At 38.4% G+C, this 18,464-nt stretch overlaps 1 protein-coding gene across 1 annotated transcript in view; it reads left to right on the top strand.

Annotated features, from left to right (window-relative positions):
- The window catches only part of MAP2K6 (mitogen-activated protein kinase kinase 6), a 149,741-nt gene extending 132,235 nt beyond the window's left edge, over positions 1-17,506 (top strand). Inside the window, exon 13 of the mRNA XM_033181978.1 lies at positions 16,536-17,506. The gene's annotated coding sequence lies outside the window, so the exon portion shown is untranslated. The remainder of the gene's footprint in view (positions 1-16,535) is intronic.
- The last annotated feature ends 958 nt before the right edge of the window (positions 17,507-18,464 follow it).

Raw genomic sequence — 18,464 nt, forward strand, 5'->3', positions numbered from 1 at the left:
AACCAGGAACCATTGTTTTTGGACAAGGAAGGACAGAAGATTTTTATTTTAAAAAGAAAAAAGAAAACCGTACTTTTTCTTTCTTGGCCTCAAGTTCAATATGGAGAGGATTGCTTCCCTGAATCCTCTCTTCCTTCCCCTTTTAGATTTTGAAGTGCAATCATATAGTTTTCTCTCTTTGCATTTTTTCCTCCTTGTTCTTGACAAGAGTTGCTCCTACCCAGAATGAGTGTGACACTTCCGAACACTTCTTCATATTCAGTTCCAAGATCTATCTGCTTGATTAAACATGAGCTTCCTCTGCTCTGAAGCTACCTCTGTCCTCATTTTATTCTAGCCAGAAAAGGAGTATCAGCCTAGTGATGATGGCCATTCACTGTCCCATCTATCTTCCTAAATCTGGAAGTTCTTCTCTTTGAGACCAAGAGAAAAATTGCAATTGTATTCCTTATTTTATTCACTCATCTATGAAAACAGGAAGCAATAGGGAAAAAAAAAATCCGGTTACTCCATGTTAGCTTTTGGTGAATGATGTAAAGCAAATTGTCTCTCTGGTCTAGGTCTGGTTACTCTTACCTGTTTTTCCACTTTGAGACATTCTAAACAAAATGTGTAACTTCTCATATGTATGCCTCTCCCATCTGTGAACCTAGGCCAAACTTGCAAAAAGAATCATATTAATAGCAGGGTAGAGAACAAGTCAGTCTATGGTTCTCAACCCTGGTGCACATTGGAACTGTCTGGGAGCTGTGAACACTGTCGCTGCCAATGTTCCAGCCACTAGAGATTTGGATTTAACTGGTGGGGCCTAGGAATTGGTGGTTTTTTTTTGTTTTTTGTTTTGTTTTGTTTTTTACACACCTTCATGTGATTCTGATGTGAAGCAGGGTTCAGAACAGTGACCTAGTACCTTCTAAAGAGAACTGACTTAAATTTACTTTCTTTTGAACATTTGCAGTGAGTAACGTGCAGAGAGTAGTAAGAACAGGTCCTATTTCTTTCCCTGTCCTCATCAGTGGAAATCTCTTTGTAACTATGAGGGAAGACATGTTCCTGGGATACTGATAGGAAATTTAGAACACTTTTTCCCCAGAGAAGCAGTATTTTGCACTGTTATTAAATATCTTATGCGCTAAAGTCGAAAGAATGACTTGATAGCCTCACGAGACTAAATTTTACAGCATGGTGTTCTGTTTGGAAAACTGTGTTGTAAGTTCCAATCAACCAGCTTTTGAAAAAGTCAAGATACCTAAACTAGATATAAATTGGGAGTATTGTGTACATATAGACTTATATATAAAGACATCTGTATTCACAGATGACTCTCAAAATAGTTAATGCCTCACCAGCATAGCCCATCTGAATATGGGCCCTGTCTACACCTCTCAATGTATTACGAAATCAGTATAGCTCTACAAAAGAGATCATACTTATTTCCCCAAATGTATTTGATTTTGTTTCATATAATTGTCCATGTTAAAATTTTTGAAAATGTTTATTAAAATAGTCATTTCTCTTGTGATATGATTAGTTTAAGAGGTGTGCCCCAAAAAGTAATCTGCATAACTTTTAAGACAATTACCCTATGTGTGTATGTATCAATGAATATTGCCCACCAGAGTAGCTACCTTGAGAGACTCCATATTTATATGAATAATGCTATTAAATTATTTTTGCCACTTCTCTTTCAGAAAAGGCTTTAGAATCTGTTCCCTCCCCTGAGATGTGTGTGTCATCATTGGAGAATTATTACTTTTGTTGTTGTTGTTTGTTTTGCTTTTTACAAAAATCCTTACCAGGTGTTTCCTTCTGATTTACCTGCCTTGTTGATCAGATTTAGCACAAAGTTGTGTTTGACAATTTCTAGAAGTTAAATCATCCGTCAGAGCTGGAGTTTTAGCATCACTGAATCTTTGTAAAACACCATGTCATGGGCTCTGAAGATAATTTCAAATGAAGATTTCCGCACCCCGCCCCCACCACCCCTGCCCCTGTGTGATTATTTTTAAGTAGAGTCATTCTTCCCCCAGAATAAGTGTAATCTCCCAAAGTGACTACTTTGAAGGAGATAGAACCCCCATAAAGGTATAAGTTTGTTGATAAAATATCAGGTAGTCACCGATTTTGCATGTGAAAGTCACCTATTTTCTGTGGTTGAAGTCCCTGATGTCGGGGAATAATCTATTTCTTCCTAAAGACTGTGTTTGGTCACACTGATTTAATCAGAAAAAAATGGGTTTAATAAGCAGCTTCTATCACATTTAAGCCATCTGAAATGGAAACGAGTATGTATGGGCATGGCTTGAAATTGTTTGTATTTTACAATTCTTGTATATCTTTCAAGCCTAACAAAAAATTGTATGTGCCAGAGATTCCTAAACTTTCTGTGTTCAGGGTACCATTCGTTGTCTTAGTAATTTTTTTCATGGTGCCCCAGGCCAAAATGTATACTTAATAGTTCGGTGTTTTAAGTAATTAGGTCCCAATAGCTTAATAATAGCAGTTTGCACAGTGTCCTGCATATGACACTGCGTTTCCCTTAAAAATTTCCAACATTGGCTGAGCACGGTGGCTCATGCCTGTAATCCCACCACTTCGGGAGGCTGAGGCGGGTGGATCACGTGAGGTCAGGAATTTGAGACCAGCCTGACCAACATGATGAAACCCCATCTCTATTGAAAATGCAAAATTAGCCGGGTGTGGTGGCCCATGCCTGTAAACCCAGCTACTCAGGAGCCTGAAGCAGGAGAATTGCTTGGACCCGGGAGGCAGAGGTTGCAGGGAGCCGATAATGCGCCATTGCACTCCAGCCTGTGCAACAAGAGCGAAACTTCATCTCAAAAAAAAAAACAAAAAACTTATAACATCTTGCTAAGCCTGTGAGCGTGCTGTGGTGCCTTGGGATATCTCAGTACATAATTTGGGGACCACAGATACCTGTTATGCCAATGTTTGCACTGTCTGCTGTTGGTGACCCTCAAAATGGAATTCTTGGCCACTCAACTCTCCACATTATTTCACTCTTTGTTTTGTTAATATTAGTATTGTTCTTGCTTGCCATTGGCTAATTCTTTTTTTTTTTTTTGAGATGGAGTCTCACTCTGTCGCCCAGGCTAGAGTGCAGTGACCGGATCTTGGCTCACTGTAAGCTCCGCCTCCTGGGTTCACGCCATTCTCCCGCCTCAGTCTCCCTAGTAGCTGGGACTACGGTGTCTGCCACCTCACCCGGCTAGTTTTTTTGTATTTTTTAATAGAGACGGGGTTTCACCATGTTAGCCAGGATGGTCTCGATCTCCTGACCTCGTGATCCGCCCGTCTCAGCCTCCCAAAGTTCTGAGATTACAGGCTTGAGCCACGGCGCCCGGCCAGGCTAATTCATTTTTTAATTGCAACCCTACTCTCCTTTGCTGTTCATCAGTCCTGCAATGCCATAGTGTCTTAGTCTAGAAAAATGCAATACTCACAAGCCCCAGCATCGGAGGAGGCTGGTGCTAAGATGGACAGGGTTCCTGATTTCTCCCATTGAATTGATTTAGTGTCTTGGGAATTATAATCTCAAAGGAAGCAGAGAGGGGTTATTATTTCATAGTTTATCACTAAAATGTCTTTGTTGACCAAGGGGCGTTATTATGCTCAGAGAAACAATTCTGTTTCTCTTAAAAGTGTCTAACAGAACACTTTTTTCTTTGGCCTGAAAGGACAATGGATATGTAGTTCCTCATTTCCTACCCAAATGCTGTTTTGGCTATGTTACTCCCTCTGACCTCGAAGGTAAGATTTGTATGTTTACAAAATTTATTGGAGCTGGTAGTCAGATCTAGTAAAATGAATTAAATATCTATTGTGCTGGGGTTTTGCCTTCTTAACATCTATCTATGACTTGAAGAGGGATTTCTTGGCTCAAAGGATCTTCTGCTTTTAATGAATTAGCAAGTGAAAAGGTATTCGAATAAATGGCAACTTCATAGGACTTTTTTTTTTTTTTTTTTTTTTTACTTTGCAGATAGAAGGTGCAGTTTTCAGTTAGGCCTCTGAAAGTTTACATAGTCAGATGGAAAAATACCAGAGTAAAATCTAGGAAGAAGGAGGTACCAGACCCAATAGAATAGAAAGAAAGCTATTTTATTCTGGGAGATCTGTGTTCCTTTTGTGTTTGAGTGGCTCTAGCGCCGTTAAATGTGCTGACAACTAAAGATGCTCCTTGGGGTTTTTTTTTCCTTTTCTTTTGGCTTTAATTTGGGTACTGTGGATTCTTTTGGGAATCTATTGAAAGCTAGGACCTTTTCCCTAGGAAAATTTACATTGTATATGAAACATAATTTTGCAAACTTTTTTTTGTTGTTGTTGGGAGGAGGCTGCAGTTTATATACCGCGCAGGATCAGTAGCTCTGTTCTGTAGAATATTGACTGTGACATCCTAGACCAGGGTTGGCAGATTTTTTCTGTAAAGGACCAGAGAGTAAATATTTTTGGCTTTGTGTTTTATACCATCTCTGTCACTCAACTCTGCTGTTGTATCGTGAAAGCATCTATAAACAATACACAAATGAATGAGCCTGGTGGCTGTGTTCCAATAAAACTTTATTTACAAACCAAGCAATGGGCCAAATTTGGCCCACAGGCCATGGTTTGCCAACACCAGTTTTAGAGCATTAAATATAAAACTCTAATTGATTAACTAGATGTGTAGCGCTCTTCCATTTTAGTGACTATTGAGCTCAGCTGCTGTTGAGGCAGATTAGAAAAATGGACATAGGAAACTGGTTTCAGAAAGGATGAGGACTGTTTAGTCCCATGAAAGTTGCTTGTTAATTTCCTCAGGTAAGTAGGAATTGTTCTGGAAGCTGATAGAACAATTTTCTTCAGATCTAACTGAATACTTACTTTTTCCATTTCTATGCAATCACCAACATAATTTACTTCAATTTGGAAATAAATGTGACACTTCTCTTAGTTGTTAACTGTATCTTTGGCTTAGGTTATTTGCATTTTCTTTCTTTCTTTCTGTAGTGTGGTTTATACACAAGAAGAATCACGAACCCAGACACTAGTCAATTTCTCTATTCCCTGAACTGTACTGAGATTGGGGAATTTGGGAGGTCAGACTTACCTCAAATGTAGAAGAAGGCAGATGGAGTTCTTAACCTTTTCCAACTCATCCACCTCAATTATTTGTTCACATTTTAAGGAAGTAGGAAAGGGTAGTTTGAAATCACAAAATTTGTTCTCAGGTGTTCTCAAAGCTCCCTGTTCTCACTGCAACAGAAGACTCAGGCCTACCCCTTTTGTGCTGTCCCACAAAGGTGAGAGAAGTACTTCTCTTTTTTTAATCATTGGTAAATTTCAATTTTAAGGGGCTTATGGAAAATGCCTCCTTTCTGATGTGATTTTCTTGTGTTGCTGGCCCTAGTTGAATTCCTGGGCCCTGTACCCTCTAGTGGAAGTCCTCTCTTCCCTATAGAACCAGAACAGCTATGTAATTTGCTTCACCTTCTTTTAAGACTTGCACTCTCTTTGCCATACAGAATGCTATAAAAATGACAGTCTGCCAGTGACTGAAGTTTTCTCATTTTTCTTCTTCCAGAACAATAGCACACATCTTGGTTAAAGCTATAGTCTCTTTATTATTCAGAAACATTCTTTTTCCTGCTGCACCATTAGGGAGACATACATTATGCTTAGAATGATACTTGGAAACTCCTTAAGAGGGCATATTGAAGTATTTGATCTGGCAGTTTACCTAAAAGAATGTTTTCTCTTCACCTAGGGAAATAAAACCTGAATTCCAGAGCCTTCAAAATGAAATTATCCTTCCAGGGGAAGCATATTGCTACCAAATACATCACTCGCTACCTGTTCCTGGTGACTACACAGAAGATGTGTTATTTTTCTGAGGTTTAGAAAGTCATTGTTTACAGCTATGCAAATATCATTGTGCTATTACAGATTTTTCTAATGAAGTAGTTTGAAATCAAGACGTTAGCTGAAGGTAATCTTTTCAGTTTCTGACCCAAATTTCTTTTTCAAGCAAAATTCCTCTGAAAGCCTCTTTCCTTATAGAGGTGATAAAGGCACTAGCCTAAGCAGAAACATAAACTAAAAAACTCTGTAGTAGGGAATTTTTGTCGGTAAGAAATCAGTATCGTCTTTTAACACAAACACGTATTAATAGAACTTAAAAATATTCAGCCTAATTCCTTGGGACTTTCAGTATCTTGACATCACTTGTATTATCATTTGAACTTGGAAATTGAGCCCTTTATTTTTGGGAGTTTACAGTTAAATTTGGGAAGAGTTGTATTGTATTTCTTTCTTAGATGTTGTCAGTATGAACAGAATTTTTTTGTGGGCAGTTAATCTTGATGGGTGCCGTAGCTTTCTCCAGTTTATACTTTTGCATTTCTGAGATTCAGGGTCTTTCTCAAGAAAGGAGGCTAATGTTTAAGGCCTGGAGGATGAATTCAGGGAGAGTATTGGCAAGTTTAGGCACTTCCTTGTGTCTTAATGTGGGAAACAGAACTTTCTAAGTAATCTCTGGAGTTTGTAGATTAGACCAGGCCTTCAAAAGTCTTCTCTGTTTTCCTTTGCTGCAGTTTGCTTGTTGTTTCTCTGCCGGTCACAGATGACCTGGACTGACTTAATGTTTTTGTGGTAAGGAACTGATCTGGCCGTTTTTATATATCAAAAATCAAAGTCAACAATTTTGTATCAGTCTGCCTAAATGAACTCTATTGTTTCCAGTTCTTAAAAATGTAAGGGCTATCTAAGAAAAGTTTAAGCGAAACCCTCATTCAAAACATGCGACCTTATAATAAGAACTTCCTTTAAAAGACAAGCAGCAAGGTTGGGTATCCGATTTCGCTATGTAATATTCTACTGTGGTCAGAAATGAGTCATTTGCATCATTTGGTCACTACCAGTATTTGTATTGGAGTCTGCAAGATATTTCAACAAAGTAAGTCAAACCACTGTCTTACGGGATTGTTGCTGGACTTTGGAATATAAGACTAAATAGTGATGTGAAGTCATGTTTGGGGAGCTGGAAGAAGAGATAAATGCAAAGGGTGGTGCTAAATTAGGAACCCCTTGAAGGAGCAAGCTGATTAGAAAGAAAGCTGGCAGACAAATATATCTTTTAATTTATTTGCAGTGTTACTGTATTATAGAGATGATTTCCTATGGGAAAACCCATCAAAAAGTCAACCCTTTATTGTTATTTTTCCTTAAAAATACTGAGCTATAAGAAGATTCAGAGAGTGGCGTTAATTTGGATATCAGAACATTTTCCTTTGTATCCTTAGTGTTATTGATTTGAAGGAGTTACCATTTCAGATAGATGGCTGAACAAAAGTAAATGATTAATGGGAAATATGATGGTTGAGAAAAAGGAACAATATGCCTCAAGCATTTTGAGAATATACACCTCATCCGTCAGCCACCTCTGGGTAAAGAAACACAAATACCAAAACCTGAGCTCCTTAACCTTTGGTTCCAGAGGGCAGACATTTTTAAGAAAGGTGGATGTTAGAGAAGGTTACTGGATGAGCAGACTTCTTTCCCATAATGCGGAGAACTGTGAATGAATGTTCTTAGAAATACACTACAGGTCTTCACCTGATGAACTAGATTTTATCATTTTAAAATATAATACTGAAAGCTAGTTTGAAGTTTCAGAAGCCATGCATTATAGGGAAGAAGTAGTTTTTTTATTTTGTTTTTCTGATCTCAAGTTGTTTGTCCTGTTGTATGTCCAATACTTGGGGAGATAAGAGTGAGGTACAGCTGTGGTTTTCAGACCATATTCAGTGGTGCCCCTGAGGGTCTCTTGTTGTGAACAGAAGGGAAAGAGAGTGTGATGAAGGTGAACTCTGCCTATCTGAACCTCTGTCAACCTCCAGTCAGAATATCTGGCTTCTAGTATTGTTCCTTTTAACTGGAAGTCTCTGTGGCCATTAAAAACTTGGGAACGTTGGATTAAATGACCACTTTAGGACTTTAAACAGTCTCAAATATGGGAAATTTTATAGCCAACCATGGCTGCGAGGGCCTGGCTTTTGCTGTATTGAGTATGCTCATGGAGATAGGGAGATAGGTGGCAAGAAGACCGGGTCATTTAATTTTAATTGAGCATAAATCATTTTGAAAGAAAAGTGCAAGGAATTGATATGTGACAGCCATGCGTTATAGATCCTTACGTGGGGTATTTTCCTAAAGTGGTTGAGAATGACCTGATCTTTGTTCACCATCTCAGTGACAAGGAGTGGAGTGACTGGGCTCTTCATATGCAGTGGAATTTTTACATTTCTAGGTTTGCAGAGGCAGGAGTTACCATTTTTGTTCACTGACCTATCAGAACAAAAGCAAATCCTTTGGACAGTGTTGACACAGACAGGGTATGTGTCTGAGACTCAAGCTAACAGAGCTACCCCTTGCTGCATTTTGCAAAGGTGTTGTAGGTGGAGAAGGGTAATGGAAACGTGGTACAGGTTTTAGAAGCTGGAAACTGTGGTGATCTGTCATGAACTGCACACAAGGGAATGCTTCACCACCAACTGAGTCATATCAGGTGCCTTGTACACACACATAAAGAATCTGGTGAATTCTGACAGTGTTATGTTTGCCACTAGAGCAAATTTAACAGCTGGGGTTTCATAGCAACTGTTTCAGAACACTATATGTGCCAAAAATTTACATTGGGCAGCAGTTTGTAGTGTTCTTGGCCAATCTCTGCATAAAAGCCACTTGAGGAGTTTTGATTAAGAAAATTGTTTATCTCCTGTATTACCTCTGTGTTTGATTTATTCTTTAGTCTCAAATTTATTTTCTGAGTGGAGTGATTTTCTATATGAACTGAAATGATGTTTTAATAGAATAATAGGTATTTTTAGAGGAAAAGTATTTTGTGTGTGTGTAATTACACAACTAGGACATATTTCCTATGATACTGAGTCATCAAATTAAGTCATTTAAAACTGAAAGAGGTGTTAGAAATGTAGTTTCAAATTATTTAAATACATGAACAGTTTTCTATATATTTTGTGAAAATCTTGATGAGACACTAGAATTTCTTTATGGAATTGAACTTTACAAGAATTTTAATAAAAGAGGTGGATTTCTTCAGCTTTCTTTGTGCTTCAGTTTCATAGCTGAAAATGCTGCTTCCATTTATTAATATGGTCTTTGGAAGAAAACACAACAATACGTTTTCTTACCTTCTGTAAATTTTGTGATAGACACATGTTATTTGTATATATGATTGATTGTTTGCCTATGTTGCACCCTAAAGTTATTTTCAAACCATGTCTATTGCAAAGAGAGCCTTTGGGCAAGTGGAAATGCCCTGATGCTAGAATGAGGAAGTTCTATAAGCTAGTTAGGAGCTTGCTACCTCTTCTTGGTACCTGAAATATTCTGAAAGGAGATTGGAGAGGTCCTAGGCACCCCTGTCTTTCAAAACCCATCTCCAGCACTTCAAAGTAGCGTTTCTGGGGAGTTTGAAATAGAAGAATGAATGCTATTCAGTGGATTCCCTCATTGAGACCCCCGTCTTTCCTGCCAGATGCAACGTTTTCTGGGTGGAATCATCTCTTCTTTATGGATTGCTGCATTGTCTCTTTGTGAATGAGGCAGGCTGAACTGTAGAGCATGAAACTCATTAGAAGTTTATAAAGGAAAGACCTCTAAAGCATGTGGGTGGAGTGTTTCCATGCTCTTGAGGTGAATGTTAAAGTTAAATTCTGGCCTTTGGGAACTCCTTGCTTGTGAGCTGAAGAAGGAAAGAAGGAGTTGGGGGTGTATATCTAACTCTGTGTTTTTCTATATGGAAATATATGAGCATCAAGTGATCACTTCAATAAGGCCTCAGGATTGTATTTAAAATACCTGTTTTGTGGGACAGCATGCCTTTGTTTTCTTTGCCTGTTGGCTTTGGTGGCTCCAAACATTTTCGTTTTAGGCTGGCTTTCCTGTTACCCAGGTTGTGTGCATTTTTTTTTTTCATTTGAACTATTGTTTATCATTATTAATGATGTTATCTCAAAATCCTAAAGCCAAGGAAATAGCCAATATGCAGGACTTGCAGTAGATATAAGCATTGGTGTTAATGTAGGTTAAGTTTTAATAGTGTTCCCAGAAATATACTGAATTGAGGGATAATGTAGCTTTAAAGAAATTATGTTTGTTTTTAACATTTGGAGAATCACCTGTCCTGGGTCCCTATTCTTGAGACACTCGTCTTTTCATGCAAACACCATTGATGGGGGACAAGCCTGGATGATTGACTTCTATCAGTCAATAGACAAAGAATTATAATAATTGCCAAAGGTGAGGGTAATTTTGCCTTACAAGTATGTGGGTCATTCTGTGGTGAAATTTCCCATCACATCTAGTGAAAAACAACCTTTTCATTTCCCTCCTTTCTAATCCAAGATCATATTTTTAAAGTAGGTTTCTGATGTATCATGAAATATTTCTGTGAATCTGTGTTTTTGACCAAGGAAATGGCTGAGATGGTAAACCACATGGTTGTTCCACGGTTCATCTGGCTACCGTTCTGGGTCCCCTCTGACCACCTCAAAAAGAAAATGAAATTGGGAGATTAAATCAAGCTTGACCTCCTCTTTTAATGAGGAACTTTCACGTTGACTTCCTATCTCAGGATATTCTTCAGTTTCATACTGCTGAGGAGAGAGGAACAAGCTGCAGACACTGTAACTGGTCTCCAGATGTGTGTATATGCGTGTACAACTTCACACCGTGTGTGTTGTGTTCAATGTTGTATCAATCTACAAACTGACTCAAACAACAGTTTAACGATAGAGAAGACAGTGATAATGGCAAAAAAACACCCAACCACCTTTTTCTGTCAAAGTGCTTGCTATGACTTTCATAGCTGGGACAAGCAACATTAAGTATTCAGGAGCAAAGTGTTCTTGAAAGAAATGGTGTGTTGATCTCATAAGAAAATGTACAACCAATAAAAGACATTTTAAAAAGCGTAGTGAGTCTGTACATTAATTGAGTTGTTGGAAACCCTGTGTTCCAGGAACACGGTATAAAAGGCTCTCCTGGTAAAAGCTTTCCTGGTCTATATAGTCTTGTTATTCTTTCTCTATGCTTCTCCTATTTCTACCACCACACTTCCAAAACAGACTAGAACAAAACCTAAGAACACAACAGTATTGCAGTTATATTAGTCTGTTTTCATGCTGCTGATAAGAACATACCTGAAACTGAGCAGTTTACAAAAGAAAGTGGTTTAATGTACTCACAGTTCCACATGGCTGGGGAGGCTTCACAATCACAGTGTAAGATGAAAGGCATGTCTCAACATGGTGGTAGACAAGAGGAGAGAGAGAGCCAAGCTAGTAACCCCTTATAAGACCCTCAAATCTCTTGAGACTTATTCACTATTGTCAGAACAGTATGAGGAAAACTGCCCTCCTGATTCAATTATCTCCCACTGGGTCCCTCCCACAACACGTGGGAATTATGGGAGCTAAAATAATTTAGGTGGGGACATAGCCAAACTATATCAGCAGTCCTGAAGACTCATTAGAAAATCATTTCAAGGCCAGGTGCGGTGGCTCACGCCTGTGGTCCTAGCACTTTGGGAGGCTGAGGCAGGCAGATCGCCTGAGCTCAGGAGTTTGAGACCAGCCTGGGCCACATGGTGAAACCTCATCTCCACTAAAAATACAAAAAAATTATCTGAGTGTGGTGGTATGCACCTGTAATCCCAGCTACTTGAGAGGCTGAGGCACAAGAATTGCTTGAGCCTGAGAGGCGGAGGTTGCAGTGAGCAGAGATCATGCCACTGAACTCCAGCCTGGATGACACAGTGAGACCCTGTCTCCAAAAAAACAAACAAAGAAACAAAAAAAAAAAAAGGAAAAGAAAAGAATTTCATCTCTAGTCTACTTCAGACTCAATATATATCTATATTTTTTCTTTCTTGAGACAGAATCTTGCTCTACCGCCCAGAGCTGGAGTGCAATGGCGCGATCTTGGCTCACTGCAACCTCTGCCTCCCGGGTTCAAGCAATTCTCCTGCCTCAGCCTCTTGAGTAGTTGGGATTACAGGCGCCTGCCACTACCCCTGGCTGATTTTTGTATCTTTAGTAGAGATGGGGTTTCACTATGTTGGCCAGGATGGTCTCGAACTCCTGACCTCATGATCTGCCCATCTTGGCCTCCCAAAGTGCTGGGATTACAGGCGTGAGCCACTGTGCCCACCCTCAGACTCAATATTATAGGCAGCCTAGATTGGAAGTGAAGGCCAAGATTTTAGTATTAAAATCAGATGGCTTTTGGTAAGGATGAGTCCAGATGGATCAAATGAAAAGATTAAGACCAACTGTTTTTTGGCTTCCATGTGTTGCTGACACTGAACTATGAGGCCAACTAGTCATTTAAGTTTTTCCTGGTCCTATAGGTGTAATATTAGGAAATTTGCTTTACATGATCAGTCAGTGTGATGATCCAGATGTTCTGGGAAAGAAAATCTTAGTGCAAGTAAATATGGTTGAGTCTGCACAGTTTTCTGATTTTGCCTATAAATGGAGGGACTAGATCCATTTAACCTGTATCCATATTAATCCAGTTTAGAGGAAAGTTGCTAGACCTGAGTGTTTGTATTTGAGTGGATCACCAGTTATACCAAGAAGCACACATTTATCTCTAGCTTGCTGCTTTTTTTTTTTCCTCAAACTTTTAATTTTATTTTTATTTTAAGTTCCAGGGTACACGTGAAGGGTGTGTAGGTTTGTTACACAGGGAAACTGTGTGCCATGGTGATTTGCTGCACCTATCAACCTCCCACCTAGATATTAAGCCTAGCATACATTAGCTATTTTTCCTAATGTTCTTGCTCCCCCCACCCCACTCCCCAACTTAGTGTGTGTTGTTCCCCTCCCTGTGTCCTTGTGTTCTCATTGTTCAGCTCCCACTTGTAAGTGAGAACATGCGGTGTTTGGTTTTCTGTTCCTGTGTTAGTTTGCTGAGGATAATGACTTCCAGCTCCATCCATGTCCCTGCAAAGGACATGATTTCATTCCTTGTTATGGTGGCATGGTATTTCATGGTGTGTATGTGCCACATTTTCTTTATCCATTCTATCATTGATGGGCATTTGGGTTGATTCCATGTCATTGCTATTGTGAGTAGTGCTGCAGTGAATGTATGCGTGCATATATTTTTGTAAAAGAATGATTTCTATTCCTTTGGTTGTATACCCAGTAATGGGATTCTAGGTTGCTTCTTACTTAAACAGATTGACGCTGCTGAATCAGAAGTAGACTTTTTAAAAAGCCCTCAGTGTTTCACGTCAGATTTAAATCATTTCAAGAGTTAGAATCCAAAGGAGAGAGCTCACTCTACTTCTGTGTACGTTACTCTAATGACTTCCTAGGGATGATGGACTCTATTATGCTGACTTTGGAGTCCTTCTCCCCTGAACTGTTATCAAGACGGCCATAATCCTTCATCTTTCTTAAGTGACAGGCCTTCCTCGACATTACAAATTTTAAGTTCCTATAAGGGTGCAGGTATGTGGAGAGGGAAGGCATGAACAAACAAGATCTCAGACATCACATGTGAAGGTTATTTGATCCACTTCTCCACAGCCATTCCTGATTTTTATATAATTAGATTTTAAAGTATTTTTCTTTTGATTTGGATAATTCCATGTTTTCTCCTCCTCATGTTTACTGATACTAATTTGCCCTATCAGAATGATTCCCTGTTTACTCAAGATTTTGTAGGAAACTGAATTAAAGTAGAAAATGGAGAAAGGCAATTGGGTTAATGACAAAAGCATTTTGGGGTTGTTTCTTGATGTTTTGGTTATGTACTTAAACACAGCAAACCCAGAAATTTAGTAGCTTAAAACAACAATTTCTTGCTGACAATCTTGAGGGTTGACTGGGCTCAGCTGAGCGGTTTTGCTTGGTGTTTCTCGTGCATGTGTTGTCGGATGGTGGCTGGGGTGAGAGTCTTGGAGGGCTTCTTCTAGCACATGTCTGGTGTCTGGACTAGGGTGGCTGGAATATCTAGGGGCCAGTGGAGCATCTCTTGCTTCATGTGGCCTCTCTCTGTGGCTAGATTGGGCTCCTCATAGCCTGGATATCTCAGAGTAGTTAGAATTCCTCCATGGAAGTTGGACTTCCCCAGTTTTAGTGATACAGAAGGCCCACACAGAAGCTGCAAGTTAATCACACAGTGTAATTTCCACTGTGAATACTTGGAGGTTATATTTCATGGTGAGAATGTCTGAAAACTAATGACCATGCTTGGTTAGTCTAATACAGTTAGAATATACCAGTAAACTTTAAAACTGGATCTTATTCTTTCTTTCCAAAATTGGTGGCCAAGAGGCAGTGGAAATGATGTGTTGAAATCAATGATGAAAGTGGAAAAACAGTATTAAAATTAATATTAAAATTAGTTTCCATGTATTTATTATCTACAGTTTTGTCAAGGAAAGCACTTTGATCAAAATAATGTTATTCTACAGAGGGTAAATTAGCCACCTCTGCCTGAAAGACTTAAGCCATAGTTGGAATTAAAATGACAAAGAAGAGAATTAAACATTGACACAAATGACTCACAAATCTCCTATCTATACTTCCCCACCACCCCAGATGGTCATGGTTCATAAACACTTGCTGAGTAGGTGTTTTTCCTCCAAATGGAAATAGCTTTGTTTTGTATTTTTTAAGTAATACATTCCGAGAAAACTTAGAGAATACATACAGGGAAATAAACATTATCTACGATTCTGAGTTAATTTTTTTTTTTTTGATGGACTCTTGCTCTGTTGCCCAGCCTGGAGTGCAGTGACATGATCTCAGCTCACTGCAACCTCCGCCTCCCAGGTTCAAGTGATCCTCCTGCCTCACCCTCCCAAGTAGCAGGGATTACAGACATGTGCCACCACACCCAGCTAATTTTGGTATTTTTAGTAGAGACAGGGTTTTATCATGTTGCCCAGGCTGTTCTCGAACCCCTGATCTCAGGTGATCCACCTGCCTCAGCCTCCCAAAATGCTGGGATTACAGGGTGTGTGCCGCTGCGCCCAGCCAAGTTAATTGTTTATGCACTTAAAAATATATTACTCCACAAAATAATGTCTTTTGTAACAACTTGGATGGAGTTGGAGGCCATTATTCCAAGTGAATTACTCAGGAATAGAAAACCAAATATTGTATGTTCTCATTTAGAAGTGGGAGCTAAGTTATGAGAATGCAAAGGCATAATAACGATATAAATAGACTTTGGGGACTTGGAGGGGAAAAGTGGGAGGGGAATGAGGGATAAAAGACTACATCTTGGGTACAGTGTAAACTACTTGGGTGACAGGTGCATCAAAATCCCAGAAATCACCACTAAATAACTTATCCATGTAACCAAAACCCATCTGTACCCCCAAAATATTGAAATAAAAAATATATATTTTATAAAATATATATTATATAAAATATATAGTATATTTTATAAAATATATATTATATAAAATATACAATATAAAATATATAATATATTTTATAAATATACAATATAAAATATATAATATATACAATATAAATATATTTTATAAATATACAATATAAAATATATATATATAATAAAAAATATATTTTATAAATATACAATATAAAATATATAATATATAATAAAATACATAATACATATTATATAATATATAATATAGGTAATAAAGTATATAATACATATATGATGTATAATATATAATAAAATATATAATACATAATAAAATATATAATACATATATAATACATTATATATTTAAAAATATATAATACATGTTATAAAATATAATATATATTATAAAATATATAATACATATTATATAACATAAAATATATAATGCATATTATATAATATAATATGTATTACAAATATATAATACATATATAATATATAATACATATTATATAATATATTATAAAATATATTATATGTTATATAATTTTTTTTGTTGAGATGGAGTCTCATTCTGTCGCCCAAGCTGGAGTGCAGTGGCACAGTCTCCGCTCACTGCAGCCTCTGCTTTCTGGGTTTAAGTGATTCTCATGCCTCAGCCCCCTGAGTAGCTGGGACCACAGGTGTGTGCCACCATGCCCGGCTAATTTTTGTATTTTTAGTAGAGATGGGGTTTCACCACGTTGGCCAGTCTGGTCTCGAACTCCTGACCTCAGGTGATCCACCCACCTCGGCCTTCCAAAGTGATGGGATTACAGGTGTGAGCCACTGCACCCGGCCTCTGTTTTTTTTTTTTTTTTTTTTAATTGTAGGATTATTGAAAAGAAGTAATGGGAAGGGGAAAAAGTGACCCTTATCCTTGCACACATTTATATCAGTTGTAGATAAAATTATTTTATAGATTCCAAGTGTAATGCTGTTTTAGGGATGCAAAACATTGTGTAGGCTTCATAGCAAAGGAAGTCTAGGAGATGGTGACCTTAAAGCTTAGAGATGATCTAAAAGAATGCTGCTTTTGCTCTCTCCAAATGTAGGAACTTTCTGGTATTGTCTGAGACTTAATGTGCCCCACCTTGGGTCCTTGGAGTTCCTTGCACTGACAGTCTGGTCAAAAACTTCCTTGGCAAGTGGTGGTTCTCCGTCCTCCAAGCAGAGACAAGAGGCAGACTTGGAACATAACGCTATTTGCCCAAGAGTAATCAGCTCAGCTCAGAGCATTTTCCTGTGATCCAGAATGACCCTGCAGACTGGAAGGCGAAGAGTTGTTCTTAGACAAGAACTTGCTAAACCACTTGACCTTTCAACAGCTGTAGAACTGTTTATCGGGAGCATGCCATCTCTCTTGGCTCTTGCAATTTGGCAGCCAGAAAAGTCAAGCCAGTGACATCGTGTGCTTTAGAAAACTTCTGGACAATTCACAACTTCCACCATAAAGTGGCTAAATTAGTCTTGCTAGTCAGATAGCGATCTTCGGATGGGTCATCCTTTCCTTGAGCCGATTGGCTTTTGGGACTCCTTCACTGGAATCAAATGAGTCATTGCTAGAGATAAACATAAATATCTGTTTGTGAGAGCCTCCAATTCCCTAAACCATAGCTGATAAAGAAGGATAAATTAGCTCTGTTTCCAGCCACAAGCCTAGGGCTAGTGGCAACTCTGTTTGCCAATAACAAAGAACATGAATTCTCATGTATCTGAAAACAAAGGAGCCAGTGAGCTTTAATTTAGTTTCTCTGAAAGTTGTATTTGTGTGCAGAAATATCTATGATTCATGACATACTTTTGCATAATATGAGTTGAAATATGATAAGGCTAATAAATGGGTGAATAATAATTTCAAAACAATGACACTGATTGAAAACTCACTGAAAAAGAGATGGAGCTCCTGTAGACACTGAAACAAGGAAGGGCCAGGCATGGTGGCTCACCCTTGTAATCCCAGCAGTTTGGGAAGCTGAGGTGGGAGGATCTCTTGAGCTTAGAAGTTCGAGACCAGCCTGGTGAACGTGGCAAAACCCTGTCTCTAAAAGAAAATAAAAAAAAAATTGACCAGGCATGGTGTCACATGCCTGTGGTCACAGCTGCTGGGGGAGGCTGAGGTGGGAAGATTGCTTGAGGCTAGGCAGGTCAAGGCTGCAGTGAGCAGTGATCATGCCACTGCACTCCAGCCTGGACAGGAGAAAGAGTAAGACCCTGTCTAAAGAAGGAAGGAAGGGAGGGAGGAAGGAAGGAAGGAAGGAAGGAAGGGAGGGAGGGAGGGAGGGAGGGGGGGCTCCAGTCAGGAGACAGAGTAAGACCCTGTCTAAAAATAAAAAAAAAGAAAAAAGGAAGAGTGCTCCAGTCTAGAGCTACAACCAGGTATGGTGTTTAAAATCTTGGACACATGTCTTAAGCTCTCTGTGCCCCCAATTTATTCCTCCTTAAAATGGAGAAAATCATAAGAACTACTTGAGAATTCTTATGAGAATTAAATAAAATATCATCTGTAAGTGTAAGCACTTAGTGTCTGCCACATCATTGTCACTCAATACATTTTTCTTAATATCCTCTAATCAAACCCCTTTTTCAACAAATGTGATTAAACAAATATGTATGTAAAGGAAGGATAACCCAGCAATTTTAAGTATGAAGGTATTTTAGACCCTCAAGCCCAATAATACTTGGCTTTTGTAGGCTGAATGTGTCAGAGCTTACACTTTGAGCCAAATCTCAATGTTTTGAACAAATGTTCGTATTTTTCAGTTTGTATATTACACTAAAAACTTTGTTCACCCTCTCATGTAAATGATAGGGCTAATTTGTTTTTCCTATTGCAAATCCTGTATTATGAGATTAAAATAGTGACAACTACTTTTGAAATACCAAATGCAATGTATATTGAAAATCATTTTCAGGGTATTCATTAAGATTGAGATATATATATAATACATTAGAAAAAAGAGGCAGACTCAATATTTGCTTTT

The sequence above is a fragment of the Trachypithecus francoisi genome, unplaced genomic scaffold (genome assembly GCF_009764315.1).
Source record: "Trachypithecus francoisi isolate TF-2019V2 unplaced genomic scaffold, Tfra_2.0 Lachesis_group20, whole genome shotgun sequence".
Classification (NCBI taxonomy): Eukaryota; Metazoa; Chordata; class Mammalia; order Primates; family Cercopithecidae; genus Trachypithecus; species Trachypithecus francoisi.